The sequence below is a fragment of the Cotesia typhae genome, unplaced genomic scaffold (genome assembly GCF_013202065.1).
Source record: "Cotesia typhae breed Kobodo isofemale line unplaced genomic scaffold, CoteBio_Ctyphae scaffold_91, whole genome shotgun sequence".
Lineage (NCBI taxonomy): Eukaryota > Metazoa > Arthropoda > Insecta > Hymenoptera > Braconidae > Cotesia > Cotesia typhae.
This window is the reverse complement of record NW_027423781.1, coordinates 3,832,025-3,853,461: the sequence shown is the minus strand read 5'-3', so window position 1 is coordinate 3,853,461 and position 21,437 is coordinate 3,832,025.

Sequence of the window (21,437 nt, the reverse complement as noted above, 5' to 3'; positions counted from 1 at the left end):
TTCTCCAAAAAAATTTTTTTTTAATTTCTAGATCCATTTGGAACGTAATTAGAAAAGCAATGTTTCTAAAAAGTATATTTACTACAATCTATTTCCTTAATATCCATGAAATATACAGTAAAATAAAAAGTAAATCTTATATTGTAAATTCAGTCACTACTCATCGATTGTGAATGATAAAATAATTTTTTTTTAATTTCAGGGTTCGCTGGAACCTCTGACCTCTCACTCATAGATCTATCATCACTGAAATTTGTAAAATTACTAGTTTATAAATTAAATTATCAAAATTGCAATACTCGCTATTCACAACTGATAGCACAGCTACAATCGATATGACAAAGAAAATGTTTTTCACAAATATTTACGATGTTAAAAATGTTTTTTTCTTTTTCTTAATTGAACCCATTTTTGTAAATTTAAATAATTTAAATTCTGAAGTAAAATTCTTAAAAAGAACACTTCGTATTTAGTCGGATCTTATTACGTCAGCATACAAGCGAACTTTCAATAAAAAGGTTTATAATCATGAATTAATTTTGTTCTGAAAAAGTTGAAGTAATTTTTAAAAAATCTAAGTAACTTATATGTTTTAAATAGTGTTTTTTAAAGATATATAATGAATTTCCTTATGATTCTATCGACGGAGATTTTAATCCGAACAAAAACAGTTTCACTGTTAAAAATTGCGCCAAGTCCACGTTCATAAAACTCATCTTAATAACATCTGCACATTGCAAAAAAAATAAGACTCGTTACAATAATTTTCATTCTATACAAAAAAAAGTTAAATACAAAAAAATACCAAGAAACCGTCATAATGTTGAAAAAATTGAAAAAAATTTGTTGAAAATTTAAAAATTAAGAAAAAATTTTTTTATTGTACTTGGCGCGCGTCATTGAGTACCCCAAATTTTTTCGGACGAATTTCAACCCGAGAAAAAATGATTTCGCTTGAATTTATGTAATGTAAATATGTATAATTATATAATATAAAAGTTAAAGTTTTTAATATAAGTTGAGTTAAAGTTTAACATTTTTTTGAATTAAAAAAGTTGTTAATCTAGATTTAATGCTCTACTACACATTAATTTAACAATAACAATAATTATTTTGGTAATGATAAACAATGATAATCATACTTTTAACATCAATTTATCATTACCGATATAATAAATTTCATTTTTATAATGATTATTATTGTTATTGTTATAATGACATTATTGTTAATAAAGGGGACAATGCATCATACGCATAATTGTAATACCTATGGCCTAAAAATTACAATTATTTGAAATCCGCTCGATTGAATAACAATGCCACCTACAGGCAACGACTACAAAGTCGTAGAATGTGTACACTATCCAATGAGAATTGCCTAAATCTTGAACTGCTGGCCTGAAGGAAGAAAGTAAAACTCAAACAATCTTTAGCCTGTTGTGTATTTAGTCTAGTTAATAAATGAAATTCAATAGAAAGAATAGGTTTGAAAACCATCCACATATGAAGTTGCTTGATAGTTTGTTCTAGAAATTTTGTATTTATAAAGTATTTTAACATTCTTAATTTCAAAATTAAATTTTTCCCGCGCAAAATTGAAAATTGATAAATGAATAAATTAATGCAGGCAAAGCTATTCTACTATGATAGGTTGTTTATTCGTTAATTTTGATAATCAAATCCTAATAAAAAAATTGAAATTCTGTTTCTCTCATAGTAGCTAGTAGCATTAAAAAACTTAACGTGACTGATCCGCGTAAACTCCGCGGTTAAAAGCGATTAACTATCTTATTAATAGGGATTTTACATTTTTATTTATATACAGTAAAAATTTTAACATTTTTTTGAATTAAAAAAGTTGTTGATTTGGATTTAATACTCTAATACACATTAATTTAATAATAACAATAATTCATTCAGTAATAATAATGATAATGATATTTTTAACCTCAATTTGGTATTACCGATATAATTAATTTCAGTCTCATAATTTTTATTATTAGTGTTATTGTTATTATGACATTGTTGTAAGTAAATGACACAATACACCATGCGCATAATTGTAAGACTTTTCACCTAAAGATTACAATTATTTGAAATCCACTTGATTGGATAACAATGCAACCTATCGGCAACGACCACAAAATCATAGAATGGTACACTATCCAATGGGAATAACCGCTGAATATGATTGTTCATGTACAAAAAACCTTTGTTCCAACTTCAAATTGTTTATTTCTTGTTTAATTAATATTTTTAATAAGCTGAATATTTGTATTCTAAATATTTGCACTGCGCATGCGTCAACTTTACGTTTAGACTATTAGCGCGGACTTTTGAAAATTATATTGACCAGCACAGTGATTAAAGTAAGTGTATTTTTCTTGTAATTTCAATTATCGAGGTCACAGGACAAAAGGGCAACGTGTAGTTTTTAATAATTTTATAATAAGTCTTATTTTAATAAAGTATTGAAATTTTTTGTTAATTGTTATGGATTTTTTTTTTTTTTTTTTTTTTTTTTTTTAATAGTTCGTAGTATTCATGAAAATAGAATTGATGAAAATAAAACAAAAAATGTACATGCATTGATTAACAATTCTCTCGATATTTTTAAAAATTTAGAATGAAATGAATATTTATTAGTTATTTATTTATTTACTTAATGACATTGATATTGGCTGACGTCTAACAATTTTTTTAATTATTTGAATTAATTAAATAGTAATTCCTAAAAAATTACACTCGTAAATTTTTTAATTTTTTACACATGAGATGTGCTTGTCACTATAATTTTCAAAAGACCGCGCTAAAAGTCTATATACGTAAAGTTGACGCATGCGCAGTGCAAATATTTAGAATGCATACATAAAGCTAATTAAAAATGTTAATTAAACAACAAATAAAAAATGTGAAGTAGGAACAAATGTTAAATATACATGAACAATCAAAAATAGAGGCTTGATGACTCAAATTGCTACCAAAATATTAAAAAATGCGACAGGGGGGCTAACTTAAAGGTACATTATTAATAAATTCTTTTTAAAATAAATAAATGGAGAACGATCAAATGTTGAGAGTGAATAATAAAGAACAAACGAAAAGCTGAAAACGTGATAGAAAAAAAATCAAAAATTAAAAGAAAAAAATTTGGGGTTCTAACTTCAGTGAGCTATCCCGTTGAATCTACAGTTTATGTAGAAATAATTCCAGTGCACTCTGGTGGTTGTAGATGCAAACTGTGAATTAACTTTTTTTAGTGTAGTTGCATATCTATAGTAAGATTACTACACATTTTTATTTTATCTAGTCTGTGGCGGTGACTTTTCTCCATGAAAAAAAAGTCAGGATCGTAATTTCTGGGCTTACTATAGTTTGTGCTTATAAAATTTAATAATTTTAAGTGAATTAAATATTATAATTGATTATAATGAATTAATATCAGTAAAATAGAGTATGACTTACTTTTATGATATATCATTTTGGAAAAAGGAATGCCATATAATTAAATAAAATTTTGCAACCTCGAAATACCGTTCTGCTTACAGTAAACACAGTCGGTAGTCTGGCGCTCCGTTTACAACGGAATTTTTGAACGGAACTTGGCGCCAGATTCTACCGAATCTGTAGATAAAAGGATAACTGCAAGCAATTTACCTTAGTTTATTAACATGTGTGTGAGCACCTTTAAGATTGGATCCGGAGGCACTGTCGTGCCTCAAGCCAAGTACACGTTCAACACACACATAAAATGTGTGTGAACGTGTAGGCGTAAAGCTATAGTGCCTCTATTCTCGAGTCAGATGTAAACATAACCTCACTTTATTTTCAACTTGATTTATTTTATTACTATATACATGTCAACACTTGTCACGCTCTTTAAATAGTTTAATTATTAGTTCTTTTTATAAAACAGCAATAATTATATAATTTTTTAGCGTTATCTTAATTTATAAAATTTTCGCTCCCCCGTTTTTCGATACTATGAAAGATTTTACTAATTTCGGTCGAATTTTTTATTTCGCAGTTGGTACTTTTCAATTTTCTGCGTATAGTATACCACCGAGTATTAGAGTTAGTTCGTTTCCATTCAACGCCTGAGATCCTCTCCGGATAGTTACTCTGCTCCAGACTTTTTATTTTTAAGTTGGTACATTACATTTTGTGAGAATAGTATACTACTGTATAGTATCAGAGTTGTTCCATTCCCATTGAAAGTTTGATAAAATAGGCGGTTAATTCAAATCTAGTCTATTTAAAATTGTAATTTTATTCTATTTTAACGTTTGATTTTAATTATTATAATCAATATTATTGTTATCATTGTTTAACTTAATTATAATAATGAATATTTGTTGTAGACATTTGATGTAAATATATAGTGTGAATTGTTTTCATTACTTTTTCAGCTTTGAACTGGGATACTCCTAAATGTATCCAGCAGGTGTCACTAAGTGCCAGAAAGGCGCGAATTTGAATTCATTTTAAATATTATATTAAAATTAATTCAAATTTATTGTACTCATACATAATCCTAATACATGCCCGGCTGTAAGCTGTATTGCTTTTAGATGCACCTGGCATGTCTGAAAAATTAAGCTGTTATTTTGAATTTAAATTCATTGATTATTTCTTTACATGTATTTGTAAAATAATTAACACAACTTTATTTTAGAAAACTTTTTATTATTTTATTTTTTTTAATACTTGTATATTTCTGTCTTTATCATAATTATTGTTATAGAGATATTATTATTATTATTGTTATAGTTATGAAGATTATTATTTAATTAATCTAACATCCGGCCCTCAGTCGAAGGAATTCTAAGTAAACACATAGCGACGACTAATATAAATTATAGTAGTTATAATTTCAAAAACGCGGGAAATTTTAAAGTTAAAAATTCATATGAAATTTTATTATTATCATTGCAATAATAATAATAGCAATTATAATTCTTCCTGTTTAGAAAAGGATGCTAAATTATTAGTTATTAAGAAAATTATTCATTTTTATTCCAAATAGCGCGCGAAAATTCAATTTTCAAAATTTCAATCAAAATTTTATTATTATATTTATAACCTTATTCCTTGAAGGGGAAGGATGCTATACTAAAATAATAATTATTATTTGTTAATACCGATGTACATACACTATTTGTATGACTTGTATCGTTATAAGTCGACTAAAATTACGTACAGTAAGTCATTTAAGTGTTTCCAGGTACAAATCAAAATTTACTATCAATTTTAAATCACATTATTTTGTTTCGTTTGCTGATAAGACTATTGATTTCTCGAGTGTTAATTTGAATAATAATATGATTAAGACAATGAATTGTGAAAAATTGCCGTAGTTAACAAACGATGGAAATTATCATGCGCAACAATTACTGGCTACCATTAATGATATCGAGTATAGGTTATATATACCAAGCACAAAAAGCTTGCAAAATATTGTACGGTGACTTATTACATGGTGAATAATATAATGATCAGTAAGTAATTTATTTCTCGACTTCTGTTTTTTTCCTTTGATGTAATTATTATCATTCTCTCTTTACAGTGAAGTACAACGAGAATAAGAGCGTAAAAGATGTGATTATAACAAAAATGCGAGATATTATGTATGTAACAACTATTTGTTAGTAAATTATGAATAGAACCCTCTACTAAGCCTGCCTATGTATATGGTTGATAAATCCATTTTTTTCAGTCTCTACAAGGGACAAATTTTAAAATACTCTGTGAGAATGTAAAAACGAAAGAACAAATGCAACGTTTTTTTATGAAATATGTAATTTCTGTATTTCTAAATGGCGTAAATTGTAATTAAAAAAAAATTTCAATGTAAATATAATTTCTAAAAAAAATCTTAAATTTACTTTGATGATTTTTTTAACTATCCGTTAAGAAAATCGAAGATTTTCAAAAATCGTGAAGTCATTGGTTTTACCTCGTGTTTCGAAAATCGAGTGCTCATCACGTCAAAAGAAGAAATTTTTACAAAAAGATGTAAAATCCGAACAAAAACAGTTCCAATGTAAAAAATTACGCCAAGTACACGTTCACAACCCTTGATTTACAAAAATGCCAAGGAGAAATTATCATTATTTACAAAAAGATGTAAAATCAAAAAAAAAACAGACCAAGTAGCCGTTATGATCTTTCATAATTGAAAAAATTTTGTGATAAATTTAACGAATAAAAACAATTTTTTAGACGTACTTGGCGTGCGTCATTGAGTACCCAAAATTTTTTCATTTCTGATAACTGAGCCAGAGAACTGATATGAAAAGCGATTTTACGGACAATTCTTTCAGCCCTTCCTCACCAAGTCATAACCCCACTGATGATCATTTTGATGCAACCATATGAATCGATAACAATTGAAGTTCATGCTTGTTTTCATTATTTCACGGATAAGATTGATATTTGTACAACTAAATAGCTTCCGAACATTTCATTCAGATCGAGAAAAAATGAATCAGTTTATTAATTGAATGAACTGTTAATTAAATTGACTTCATTAGAAAATATAGCATTAATAAATGTTCAAGAAACATCGGAGCCCTATTTTAAAGTAAGATTTATTTCTACTATAAATTTAAAAAAAAACAGGATTTTATCACGAAATTTGATCATTAATTTACTAAGCAATTTTTATAATTAATTCAGTAATCATTTTTCTTGCCAGCAGTATATTTTTAATTTCTCGCTAAAAAAATTGAAAATTTTTTGAAGGTCACAGAAAACTTACATGAGTACCCCCACGAGGGTGTCACTGTGTGTGTGTGTGTGTGTGTGTGTGTGTGTGTGTGTGTGTGTGTGTGTGTGTGTGTGTGTGTGTGTGTGTGTGTGTGTGTGTGTGTGTGTGTGTGTGTGTGTGTGTGTGTGTGTGTGTGTGTGTGTGTGTGTGTGTGTGTGTGTGTGTGTGTGTGTGTGTGTGTGTGTGTGTGTGTGTGTGTGTGTGTGTGTGTGTGTGTGTGTGTGTGTGTGTGTGTGTGTGTGTGTGTGTGTGTGTGTGTGTGTGTGTGTGTGTGTACCTCCCATAACTTATGAACGACTTTACCGATTTCATCGTGGTTGGCCCATTTGAAAAAACATGAACGAACTTGGATTTTGAATACAATTTTGACCGATTCCAATAGATGGATTTCAAGATATCTCAAAAAAACCGTGAAAAAATTTCAGAAAAGTTTTTGTTTTCAAGTTGCTTTTTTGGAATAACGTTTAAACGGCTCAGTCGATTATCTCCAAAAACTAATCAGCTCTTGATCTTGAAAAATCACGTCAATTGCCGCTTGACCAGTCAAAATCGGTTAATTCGTTCAAAAGATATCGTGAACGAAAGAAAACCGAAAAAAGTATTTTTTTCGGAAGTACTCCTAAATTTTAACGTTCGATCAATGCGAACTTAAAAATTCTTTACGGGGCTTAAAAAACGACGTTGAATGCTGCCAGCCACTTGAAAATCAGTTCATTCATTGGAAAGTTATTAAAAGTTGTACATTAAAAACGATGTTTAATCAAACTTCTATCAGACACATGCAGTAATGCTGTGAAGAGGGAAAGAACAGGAGATAAGGTGATTATTGAACTACTGATATTTGACATCAATGAGTTACCTGAGGGGTATTATCACGTTATCACGATTCATCTGAAAAAATTTTGGGTACTCAATGACGCATGCCAAGTACGCCTAAAAAATTGTTTTTATTTGTTAAATTTATCACAAAATTTTTTCAATTATGAAAGATCATAACGGCTACTTGGTCTGTTTTTTTTTTATTTTACATCTTTTTGTAAAAGGATAATTTCTCTTTGGCATTTTTGTAAATCAAGAGTTGTGAACGTGTACTTGGCGTAATTTTTTACAGTGGAGCTGTTTTTGTTCGGATTTACTTTTCTACGGTACTAACAAATCTCGCGTTGGCTGCATTTTTTACCGCAAACTATCCCCTTGAAGCTACAGTTTATTTAGATATAATTCCAGTGCATTCTGGCGGCCGTAAATGTAAGCTGTGAATTACTTTTTTTAACTGTAGTTTCGTATCTATAGGAGGATTACTACACATTTTTATTTTATCTAGTCTGTGGCATGTCACTTTTTACATCAAAAAAAAGTCAGGATCGAAATTCGTGAGCGCGCTATAGTATGTGCTGATAAAATTTAATAATTTCAAGTAAATAAATTGTGATAAGTGAAATAAATAAATTAATACGGTAAAATAAATAAGGAGCAACTGTTATACTAAAAAATTAGTGGAAAAAAAGTACCGTAGAATTAAATAAAATTTCGCAACCTCAAAAAACCGTTCTGCTTACTGTAAACACAGTCGGTAGTCTGGCGCTCCGTTTACAACGGGATTTTTGAACGGACCTTGGCGCCAGATTCTACCGAATCTGTGGATTAATTACTTTTTCAATATTATTGTATTGCAGTGAATACTTTTTCGAATGTGAGCATTAAAAATTCAAGATAGTCAACCCACTTGGAAAAACAGTGGACTCCAGCATTTATAAAAACCAGTACGTCAATAGTAAACCTTGGCGTCAAGTTGGGCTCAAATTGAAGAGCAGCTTACTGCTAACTGAATTAATACTCATATTTTTCTAATTTTTAGCATTAAGTAGAATTTAGATTCCTGCGTCTGGAATCTTAAGCCAAAATAACATAAAGAGTTGAAAAAGCAAATTTTTCAGTTACATTGGTAGTAAGTTGCTCCGCAATTTAACTTCAAGACTCGTTAATGTCTAGGTTCTTGTATAGTAAAGTTTAGCAAAAGAATGATTTAAAAGCTTGATGTTAACTTGCATTCAAATTCCGACCGTGTTATTCGAAAAGACTATCCGTAAGCTTTACGATAACTTCGCTGAAATTGCCGAACTAAACGTCCTTGAAAAGAAAGTAACGCTAACAGAGAAGCTATCAGGGATATCGACGGGGTGAAAATACTGATGATAATTGATAATAAACAAAATTTGGAAGTTTGAGTGTATTACCATCAATGCGTAACGGTAGAAAATTCCGCAGTATTGTTAACAGGTGGCTCTTCCTGTTTTGTTTTAATGTAATTATTTGCAAATTATTCTTTGTATTCTTAATTTAAACTTCCCGTTTCGAAAATTAAAAATTTGGGAAGTTATTAGATTTGGTTCGATTCCGAAAAGTCTAGCTTTCATCATACTTTGACGTTTTAAGGTTTTAAATAATTATGAAAGCATTCTGACTATTTTTAGAAGAACGTCCGTGTGTAAGTATATGTATTTGGGTACTTTTTTTGTTGTGCGATATCTATAGACCCATTTCAACGATATTCGAAAAATAAAAAACTTACTTGAATGTTTTTTTGAGAAAACTTACATCTTTTCATACCAATCAAACTTATAAAAATTTTTTCTAGAAAAAACATAGCGTTGAATGCCGTTTAGCAAATTACATGTGCACACAAGATTTCGCACTTAAGAACCGGTCCCTAATATTGCAGCTTTTCATTTCTCTTCTAAACAAAAAAGATTTTCGCAAAAAACGCTCTGCTTCGTAAAAGATTTTTTAATTATCTATTTTGTATCAAAGCGTTTTTTTCGAAATTCTTATTTATTAAGAAGAAAAACGTAATTAACTTTATCATCACGAGTGCAACAAAAATAGTACCATTTCTCGCCGTGAGTATGACGCGAGAAAAAGATGGGATCGGCTGTTAAAAAAAAAAAAAAAATAATGAACCAAAACAATTATCAGTTCTTTTCTCAGAGGGCATATTCTTCAAGCTCAAAAATCACGTAACAGATAAATTTACAAGCTTTTTGAGCTCGAAAACTGCAGGAAATTTCAGGGATAACTTGCAGGATCAATTGCCCCTCAGATTTTTTTCGTAATTATGATGAAATAAATATCTATTTCTAATGATACCTCAAAAAATTATATTACTGCAGGTTTTTTCGTGTAAAAACTTTTGAATATGGTAAATTATCAAATTTTTTTAAGTCGTCTCTGAAAACTCATGAAAAAGGTTTCAATTTTTATGGCTCATCATTTTCCTAAACTTAAAATTACCTACCCACTTATGGCTAATTAATGAAATTTTACTGTTACAACAGTTTTTACCATCTTGCAAGTTCTTAATACCCTTCAAAAATCTTTTTCTATTTGAACTGCTGACTGAATTTTTTTAATTTCAACTTAGTCACGAGTCAACATATCTAAACTCAATTAATGCTCATAAAACTCAAATAAACCTCAATCCATTCAAACTGAGTTCAAAAAGCATATTGAGCCTGTAATAATGTTAAAAGGTCATAAATGAGCCTCGAATGATGCTAATTGAGATTGAATGAATTCAAACAATACTGATCCAATACACATTACATTTGATCCTGGATTAGTCAATGAAATCTCCAAATATATGTGACAATGAATATTCCTTCTATCAATATATAAAAGGGTGTAAATAAATACATATTGCTAGTTTATTAATGTTCTTTTAATATTGTTTAAGCATAAGATATAAAATTCGTAATTCGGGTAAAATACTATAGCACCAAGCTTATTGATGACTGTCTTTCCGGGTAATATGGTAATGATGTTTAGTAAAGTTCTCCTGTAATTCTGAGCTTATTCATCAACATTTACAAATTATTAGCTAGTCAACAAATAATTTCACAACTTTGATAAAATGTAATTTAAACTCAATTTGTATCACTTGAGACTCATTGAACCTTGATTCGGTGTATTTAACGCTTATTTAGGCTCTTTTAGCATTATTATAAGCTCAGTATACTTTTCGAACTGATTTAAGCTAGATTGAGATTTGCTTGAGTTTGATGACAATTACTTGTGGGTAGATACATCTACTCAGGGAATTCCAAATTCTGTAAACTAGCGAACTTGATGTAGGGGAAGGAAGCCCAAAGCGGGTACACTACCTAGAGCGGGTATGCGTTTGTATATTGTGTAATTAATCGTGAGTATCAATTTAGATGTATGCTGAAATTGTCTGGACATTTCCTAGTTTTAGTAAGTTCTAATCAGGCAGTGAAATTGCAATATGATGTTACTATATATAATATAAGATTCTTAATGAATTCGGTAAAATGACAGAAAGAATATTTCCTCTGACTATTCGAAAACTTTTACGTCTCTCGTATTTTGTAAGAAATACCATTTTATTTTGGTTCCATTCAATTGTGAAACAAGTTAAAGAGACCGGCTTAATTTTTTATGTTCTTGAACTTATAACATTTCAATTAAAATTGGTGTTTTGGGGCAAAGCGGATGTGCACTGGAAATAAAGTTTTTCCCCACCTTCTTGGCTTCTTCTGCACATTTTTTCAGCCCAGCATTAGATAATGAATGCAAGTATTTTTGGTCCTCTTTAATCACCCACAATTTTTTATTTATCATGTCGTTTTCTAAAAACCCATCGTGAAACACATGACACTTGTTATCCAACAAGTTCTTTAGTGTTTCCATATTGCGTCTTGCAGGTTGGCATAGAATGGCCGAGATTTGTCCTTGGAATTCGGGCATCACTACGAAAATGAATAAAAATTCGAAGAAATAAATGATCCTCATCAAGAGACGTCCCATTAGAGATATTATCCCCATGCTCAGTGATATGTTTACTATGTCCAGGATTCCTTCACGCACGTTAAATTTATTGTTCACGATTATAATCACAGCAATCGAAAACAACACCAAGAGTGTGATGAAGATGAACTGAAGATTTATATGGATTTCGGTGACTGCGGTCAAATAATCTATTTTCTTTGTTAGAATTGAATATTACATTTCATGATACTCTATCATAAAATCAGTTAATTTAGGATTTGTATCAGCTCATTGAGACTTGAAGTAATTCGCGTCGTACTGACGATTATAAAGATTTTTATTGAAACCGTATTTAATTATATTGAAACTGAAATTGTTCTTCACAATATGAATTGACGCTTTTACTTTTACATAATCAGGTAATGAATTCAATCCGTAGTCTTTGAACTTGGCAAATTTTTTAAGAATTCTATTGATATTTTCCTGCTTATTCAGTTCAATTGAATTCAGTGAAATGGCACAAGCCGATAATTGTATTTCATGACCATCTAAATACTGAGTTTTATCAAAATAAATATTGTCATAGTTGTCATTCAAATCTAAAAATGAATTGAGTAAACTAAGTAAGCTTATGAAACTGATAAATATTAATCGATTTTTTGTTCTTTTGTTTCAGTATGGTTCCGTTTTGATGTGATGCAGTTTTACAATCACTTTTTAGTATATACATTTTTAATAATGAAAATGTAAAAGAAAAATTGAATATGTGTCCTGAAATGAAATTGTAATGTAAATTGCAACCGATCAAATGAATCTTAGGATTACGATTTAATAAATAACAGTTATTTTTTTTTATGATAACTAGATGCATCACGAAGGTTTTAAGATTATTTTTGAATAAGATTTGTTTTGTTTTTAGTGCTTACCCGCTTTAGGCTAAGAGGTAAGGACAAAAGGTGTTTTTGACGAGTCTATCGCCAATAATAAATCAATGATCTGTTCAAAATGACACGGTATCGTAGTTTTTTTTTAAACTGATAACTTTTTTTTCAAATAGTACTAAATTCGTCATTCTAGTCAAACAAAATTTCGAATTTTGGGACCGAAAATTTCAGCTTACTTGCTCTCAGCCACCTATTCCTAATATTTGAAAAACATATATCATATAGTTAATTAAATTTTTCATTAATAAGTCAATTGTGACACGAAGTTGACTTTTCATACTTCCTTCGCAGCTATTATTTATGATAAAAGTAGCTTACTTAGCTGGGGGAACGCTTAAAAATCTAGCTGCTACTTAGCTCGATGGCACGCGCAGGTATTGATACCCTGGTTTGAAGACGACGACACCTATCGCTCCAAGACAGCTTCCTCTTCCAACTAACAGTTTTAGTGTTGGGATCAATAGACACCCTATCCCCTCTAATGACACTCCAGTAGACTCCTTGGATCAGTGATACTTACTTAACCAGTAACTAGGAACAGGGTTACGTATGAAGGACACAGAAACATGGAATATACTGTGTTTATCAAATAACTTGTATCACGCAACTCTTTTAACACGCATTCTGTATAACAAACGCGTGCAAGATAATGCCGGCAGGTTGTGTGTAATAATAATCTACACCGTTGGGCCAATTGTAGACCACAATTAATCCGTGATCGGTAAACATCCTCGGAACACCTTACGTATTCTCGGATACTCCGGGATACGTAGATCAAGACCGACTGTCTTATTAATTAGGATACTCCTAATTAGATGTACTGGTATGATACTAAGGAGCTGCTGTATTGCGACTAATGCGCATTAGTTATGCTTGAATTATGTATGGTGAGCTCCCCAGCCTGTGCCCTTTATACATTTGCACAACGTGACCAGCATGTGAGAGCGATAACAACCGAAGCTGGCCGAAGTGACCGCTATGAAGTACCACCTTCGTAACAACTGTTTTATTAATTTATAGTGCTACACGGAAAGAAAAATATGGGAACTATTCCTATAATTTTATGGGAACAGTTCCCAGGTAATTAGAGGAACTGTTCCCATGAATTATGGGAACTGTTCCCATAATTATAGGAAATTTTCCCAAAATTATGGAAACATTTCCTATAACGATGGGAATGGTTTCCATAATGGTATAGGAATGGTATATCTATAATTATAGGAATGATTTCTATACTATTATAGGAACTATTCCTATAATATTATAGGAGATATTCCTATAATGATATAGTAATGGTTCCTATATCATTATGGGAAAAATTCTTATAATGATATTGTAATGGTTACTATATCATTATGGGAATATTTCCCATAATATTATGGAAATAGTTCCTATATGATTATGGGAACTATTCTCATAATGGTTTAGGAAAAATTCCTAGATCATCATAGGAAAAAACATTTCTCTTAAATTTCTTTCATTTTCTGATGCACACAAATTATTATATGTTTATTATTATTATTATTATTATTATTATTTTTTTTTTTTATTTTTATTACTAGCAAACCCGACAGACGTTGTCCTGGACTCACGTCTTAAATTTAGAAATTTTAGGAATGAGCTCGTATAGTTAAAAACATCATTAGTTAACAATATGCAATGAGCATTCCTCAATAATTAACATTTTCGTAAATATAAGCTCATTCTAATTTTATACTCATCGAGACCTTTCGTTTTAGTACCCACATAAATTTTTTTATATATCTTATATATATATATAATATTTATGAAACATATTAAATATATGAAAAATGCAAGTGAGTATTCAAATGAAAGGTCTCGATGAGTGTAACATCGGGATGAGCTTATATCTTTAAAAATGTCAACAATTAAGAAATTACATTGTATCTGGTCAACTAATGATATTTTTAAAGATATAAGCTCATCTCGACATTACACTCATCGAGAGCTTCCATTTGAGTACCCACATCAATTTTTCATATATTTTATATATATATATATATATATATATATATATATATATATATATATATATAAGGGAATGAGCTTATATCGTTAAAAACATCATTAGTTAACAAAATACATTATCATTCGTTAATTTGTAACATTTTTGTAAATATAAGTCCATTATGATTTTATACTCATCGAGACCTTTATTTTGAGTACCCACATTAATTTTTCATACATTTATATATATTATGTATATGAATATATGAAAAATATATGAAAATGCATGTGGGTACTCAAATGAAAGCTCTTGATGAGGGTAACGTAGGAATGAGCTTATATCTTTAAAAATTTCAATAATTAAGAAATGGCCTTGTATCTTGTGAACTATTGACATTTTTAAAGATATTAGCTCATCCCGATGTTACTCAATTTTACACTCATCGAGACCTTTCATTTAAGTACTCACTTGCATTTTTCATATATTTTATATATTTCATAAATATTATATATATACGATATATAAAAAAATTTATGTGGGTACTCAAATGAACGGTCTCGTTGAGTATAAAATTAGAATGAGCTTATATTTACGAAATTGTTAATAATAATAATAATAATAATAATAATAATAATAATAATAATAATAATAATAATAATAATAATAATAATAAGGCTGTTTTACTTGGTTCTCTCCGTCTCTTAAGGGAAATGACTTTGGCCTGCTGTGATCACTAACCGCCTTGTTGTGCGGAGTGGTCCAGCAGTAACGGATGGAGCTCAGGCTGGGCCCTCGGAGAATCGGACTCCGGGGATAACCCCCCTGAGCATTTAATAACAAAATAATAATAATAATAATAATAAGCGATGCTTGCTACGTGGCCTCCAAGCGGCGCATCGCGGGAAACGCAGACCATAACATCAGGTCTGTAGGCGAACGACGTAGCCCGTGCAGTGGGCCAACTACCCACTGCATGGAAATAACTGAGTTACCACAAGATACCAACTCAGAAGTGCTCCCCACAACCGGTCCTTTTCGGATGAGGACCATTCATCAGGTGGGAGGAGCACGCCGGACCCGATGAATGATGACGACCCTGGCGCCTTAAGGACTTACTTTAAGTGGACGGAGGAACTGAGAGTCGATCTCTTGGTGTGCTACCAACGTAGCGAGCCGGGGGTGAGCGGCTATATGGCCCGGATGCACACTCTTTGGAGTGATATGCATCCGGAGCTAGCGCATTTTACGCCCAAACACCTGCGTAATTATGCCGCTCATCTTCGGCGAAATAGAAGATCGCTTGTGCCGGATAGAAGGCAGTCTAATAGACTTTCCTTTCCGGCGCAACTACACCAAGAGCGACGCCGTTCCTCCTTGGACAACAACAATCCCTTTGTAGGACGGCAAGTAAGTATATCTAAAAAGATAACTTACTCCCAACAACAGCTTGACGCGGTAAACGAAGATCTCCGTGCAAACATCCTGGAGGATTCCACCCTGCTCACTGTGAGCCAGGTTGTGTATGGTGCAGCAGTTTCGGCTTTTCCGAGAGAGAGACAATGTCTCTCGATCGAGGCAAGGTTGAAACAGCGCATCTCACAACTTGGCTTGAAAATTGACATGTCCCGGAAACAGGTCTCCCGCATTCAGTGTGTGATTGAGTACGACACAACTCAAACACCATACACGCCCCGAATTCGGCGCATTGCTGCTGAACTTCGGTGGCGTCATCACACACTGAACAAGAGTACTCTTCATGTCATCAAGGAAGAGTGTCTTAATAAATTGCGGGCTCTAGTGGCTGCTAAAAAGTCATTAGAGAAAAGGCTGAAGCGGTTGGTCGACAACTCGTTGTTTCGATCCAGCCCTTCACGGTTTCTGACACCAAAGACCGATGTTACCGGGAATTATCCAACACCTGAGCGGGTGGAAGCTTTTTGGACTGAGTTGTATGGAGATCAACCAAACGTGAACGCCAACACTCCAGCTCTGCACGACTTCAAAGTATTCTGTCGGGAACACCGTCGACAGAATGCTGATGAAGAGAGCCCTGCAGTCAGTGTGGATGAAGTTCGTTCAGCTCTAAATGGCAGCAAAAATTGGGCTGCCCCGGGACCAGACGGCATTAATGTCTTTTGGTGGAAGAAGTTTACTTCTACCCACCTCCATCTGGCCCGCATATTTACATCATACATTAGAGCTGACGATCCGATTCCGGACTGGCTTGTAGAAGGGCGAACCGTACTGATACCTAAAAAAGGTGACTTGTCTGACCCTAAGAATTTCAGGCCTATCACCTGCTTGAATGCGGTTTATAAAATTTTTACAAAAATTTTAAATAACCGTATCTTGCAGCAGATAGAGCCTGTATGGCAACAGATATATGAACAACGTGGCAGTAAAGAGGCCTGTCAGGTTGCAAGGAGAACCTGATAGTGGATCGATGCGTCTTACAAGATGCGATCTACTATCAACGCAACCTGTCAATGGCTTGGATTGACTATCGCAAGGCATTTGACTCAACTCCACATGAGTTGATTTTATATCTACTCAAATGCCTGGGAGTCAATCCCGAAATAGTGGAATGTATTCGGCGTACAATGCAGCTCTGGCGAACGCGATTTCACATTGGAAGTGGAAACGCATTGCACGTAACCGGAGTTGTAGAGTACAAACGAGGGGTCTTCCAAGGCGATTCCTTGAGCCCTCTGCTGTTTTGCATTTCACTGCTGCCTATATCTGTTGTTCTCCGTAAAACTCATGGGTACTCTGTGGGGCCTCCGGGTGATCGAAACTATTCGATTACCCATCTGCTTTACATGGATGATCTGAAGTTGTATAGCGCTGATAAAGATCATCTACAAGCGGCCCTCAACATCGTAGCAGAGTACACACGAGATGTCGGAATGTCTTTTGGGTTGGACAAGTGTGCGGTCGTACATCTGGCGAGGGGTAAGTGCTCTGATACTGGTGATGATGTCGAATTAGTGGATGGGAGCGTCTTAAGCCAATTAGACGCCGGGGAGTTGTATAGATATCTAGGAATGGAAGAGCACCGCATGCATGCGGTCTCTGAAGTCCGAACAACTCTCCAGAGCGAGTATGTTAGGAGACTCCGGAAAATTTGGTCCTCCGAACTTTCCGGCAAAAACAAAGTCTCAGCTACTAACATGCTCGCTGTCCCAGTCTTACTATACTCTTTCGGTGTCCTGAAATGGACCCGAAAGGATTTACGAGATCTCGACATCAAAACCCGTAAGATCATTAATATGAATCGGAGCATGCACCCCAATTCATCAGTCGCCAGATTATACCTCTCCCGGTCCATCGGTGGGAGAGGTTTGCAGAGTTTGGAGCGGCTTCACGACCGTTTGGTCCTGGGTTTAACTCACGAAGTTGTCAATTTCACTGCAGACGAGGATGACTTTCTTATGCAAATTGTACATAAACATGAAAATGCGCATAAGGGGTCATTCTTGTATAAGGCAGCAATATATGCGGCAAGAACCCTTGGTCTTGGAGAAATAAACGCTCTTATGGAACTCCGAAAGGAGGAATTTAAGAGCGTCATCAGGAACGCCGAGGAAAAACTACTCCTTGGCGAACTGATGGACAAGTCCATGCACAGCGTGTTCTTTAAACACGTGCGTGATCATGGCTTGTCCATCCAGCTGACGTTTTCCTTCTTAAAGTCAGCGGGCCTGATGTCCGAGACTGAAGGGTTCATATTTGCCTGCCAAGATGGTGTCATTAACACTCTTGAGTACCGTAGCAAGGTGCTCCAGGTGCAGCTTCCGGACACGTCCTGTAGGAGGTGTAGACAACATCCGGAGACGCTTATGCACCTTTTGTCGGCATGTCCAGTGCTGGCGAGAGGTGCATATATCCAGCGTCACAATGCTGCCCTGAGAGTACTGTACTACTATCTTCGTCATTGCTACGGTATTGACGTGACACCAGTGCTGCCTTATTTGCCAGGAGATATTCCCCAGGTTGTTGAGAATGACAGTTGCAAAATTTATTGGAACATGCCATTTGCAACAACCCGGCGGATAGATCACAACAAACCTGATATTGTGCTCTTCGACAAGGCCACTCGTGACATTTATGTCATTGAGTTCTCGGCCCCGGCTGAATACAACATCTCAGCCAAAGAAGAGCACAAAAGACAAATATATCAGGATCTCCTGTTTGAAATTGGCAAACTTTACCCAGGTTACCGTGTCAAGCTTGTCGTCCTGATTGTTGGCGTCCTAGGAGGGATGAAACAGTCTTTTGTATCCTCACTTGCCAAAGTTCCAGCTTGCTCATCAAAAGCTGAGTTCTTGGCAGTTAGGATGCAGAAGGCTGTTTTACTTGGTTCTCTCCGTCTCTTAAGGGAAATGACTTTGGCCTGCTGTGATCACTAACCGCCTTGTTGTGCGGAGTGGTCCAGCAGTAACGGATGGAGCTCAGGCTGGGCCCTCGGAGAATCGGACTCCGGGGATAACCCCCCTGAGCATTTAATAGCAAAATAATAATAATAATAATAATAATAATAATAATAATAATAATAATAATAATAATAATAATAATAATAATAATAATAATAATAATAATAATAATCATTTTAATAATAATAATAGACATTCAATAATTTGTGTGCATAAGAAAATGAGAGAAATTAAAAAGAAATGTTTCTTCCTATAATATTCTAGGAATTTTTCCTAAACCATTATGGGAATAGTTCCCATAATGATATAGGAACTATTCCCATAAATTATAGAAACCATTCCTATAATAGTATAGGAATGATTCCTATAATAGTATAGGAATCATTCCTATAATAGGATAGGAATCATTCCTATAGCATTATGGGAACCATTCCCATAATGGTATAGGAAAAGTTCCCATAATTTTCTTTCCGTGTATGTAAAGCTAAGACCCCACAATTCATGGCTCAATTTTTTCATGACTTTGTATTAAATTACAACTAGTGATGCGAGGCAAAAAATGAGAAGATTTTGAAGTCAATTAATCAACAAATTACTTCAAAATTGATCAAAAAATTTCCGAAAAATTTTCAATGATCATTTTGGATCTACTTTGTTGTATAAGCCAGATTTGATTTTGAATCATTCGATTTTTGAAGAAATTTTATTCTAAGTATTACTAGAACATAACAAGGTTAAAAAAATGCATGATTAGTACAATAAATTTAAGTGCTTGTGTGTGTGTGTGTGCCCTCTGATAAATTTTTCACGGCTTGACCAATTCGATCGCGGTTGGTGCCATTCGAAAAGGCTTCACCATACTTAGATTTTGAATACAATTTGGACCGATTCAAACCGGTAGGTTTGAGAAATCTCAAAAAAACTACAAAAAAATTCTTTTTCAAATGTGGTTTTTTCGGAATAACTTTTAAACGGTTTCACTGATCGATTCCAAAAACTAATCAGCTCTTACATTAAAAAAACCACGTCGATTGCCGCCAGCCCAGTCAAAATCGGTTCATTCGTTCGTGAGCTATCGCTTTTTTCGGAATTAATTCGAAACTTCTTGTTCGATCAATTCGAACTTAAAAATTTTTCATAAGCCTTCGAAAACTGCGTTGAATGCCGCCAACCGCGTGAAAATTGGTTCATTCATTCAAAAGTAATTACAGCTTGAAAATTCAAAAAATAGTGTTTTGTTTTGAACGCCTCAGTGAAAATTAAACCTTTATCAGATTTTTAAGCTGGAAGATCTTAAATGCATAAGAAAGCAATCTCTTTGAGCTCGGAGAGCTCAAAACAACACATAAATTGTATTTTTAAGCTCGAAGAGCTCAAAAACGCAATAAGTGCAATTTTGAGCACTTAAGTATGGAATTAGCGGGAAGTTGCAGGGATGGCAAGGTCGACTTTTAAGGTCAACCGTTTTCATAATTTTTTTTTCATTTGCCTCAGTATCATTCTGAATAATAGCCTACTAAAATTACCGTCTAATTCAATGTAATTTAAATAAAAAATAAATAAATTCATTAACAGTGAGTAGTTTTTTTCTAGATTTTTCAAAATCTACTGATTCTCATCGGTAGAGACATCCTCAGGGAAATCGTCAGGATCGCTTTTTAGGACCTTAAAATGTGGAGATCTGATGAAAACTCGATTTTCGAAAATCTTGGTAAAACCAATAACTTCCCGATTTTTGGAAATTTTCAATTATGATATATTCGACCAATCACATCACGAATAAATTGATGCCACATACATTTCATCTCAATTTTATATTAAGGACTAGCTGATCCGGTGAACTTCGTATCACCTACAAAAATTTTTTTTTTTACAAATTTTGATTTGTGATTTTTAACCTGTAAACTCTAATTTATTTTTGTCAACAATTAACACTGGTCGTATTGTAGACGGTTAAGTTGGTATTAAGTTATTAAATGAAACTTGTTGGTCATTTTAATATGTTTTATGTGTTTTATTTATATAATAAATGTATAACAAATTATAGAGTCTTTGGCGCGTAACCAAACGATCCGGGTTCGATTCCCGGTCTGGGCTGTCCGAATTACTTTTTCAGTTACCGAAAATTCCTACTGAGTAAAGGCCCTCCCCTTCCCCCTTTTTCTTTTATTTCCCCAGTTCCCAAAAATTTGTCTTTAATGACAAATTTAGCTATTATATATGGCTTTTATATATATATATATATATATATATATATATATATATATATATATATATATATATATATATATATATATATATATATAAGATACCCAAAGTATCCTTGTACGTATCTTCCTGCATATTGGACAATTTTGTATACTCTTGCAACCTTGAGGCTCAAGCGTAACAATAGCGATTTCGATACAAAATTAACAATTTTTTATTTTTTAAGCTGAAATTTTTTTCAATTCCAAAATTCTAAAATTTTTTTTTTCTAAACCATCCCTGAACTATAACGAACAAAACAAAAAAAAATTTTTGAAAATCGGTCCAGC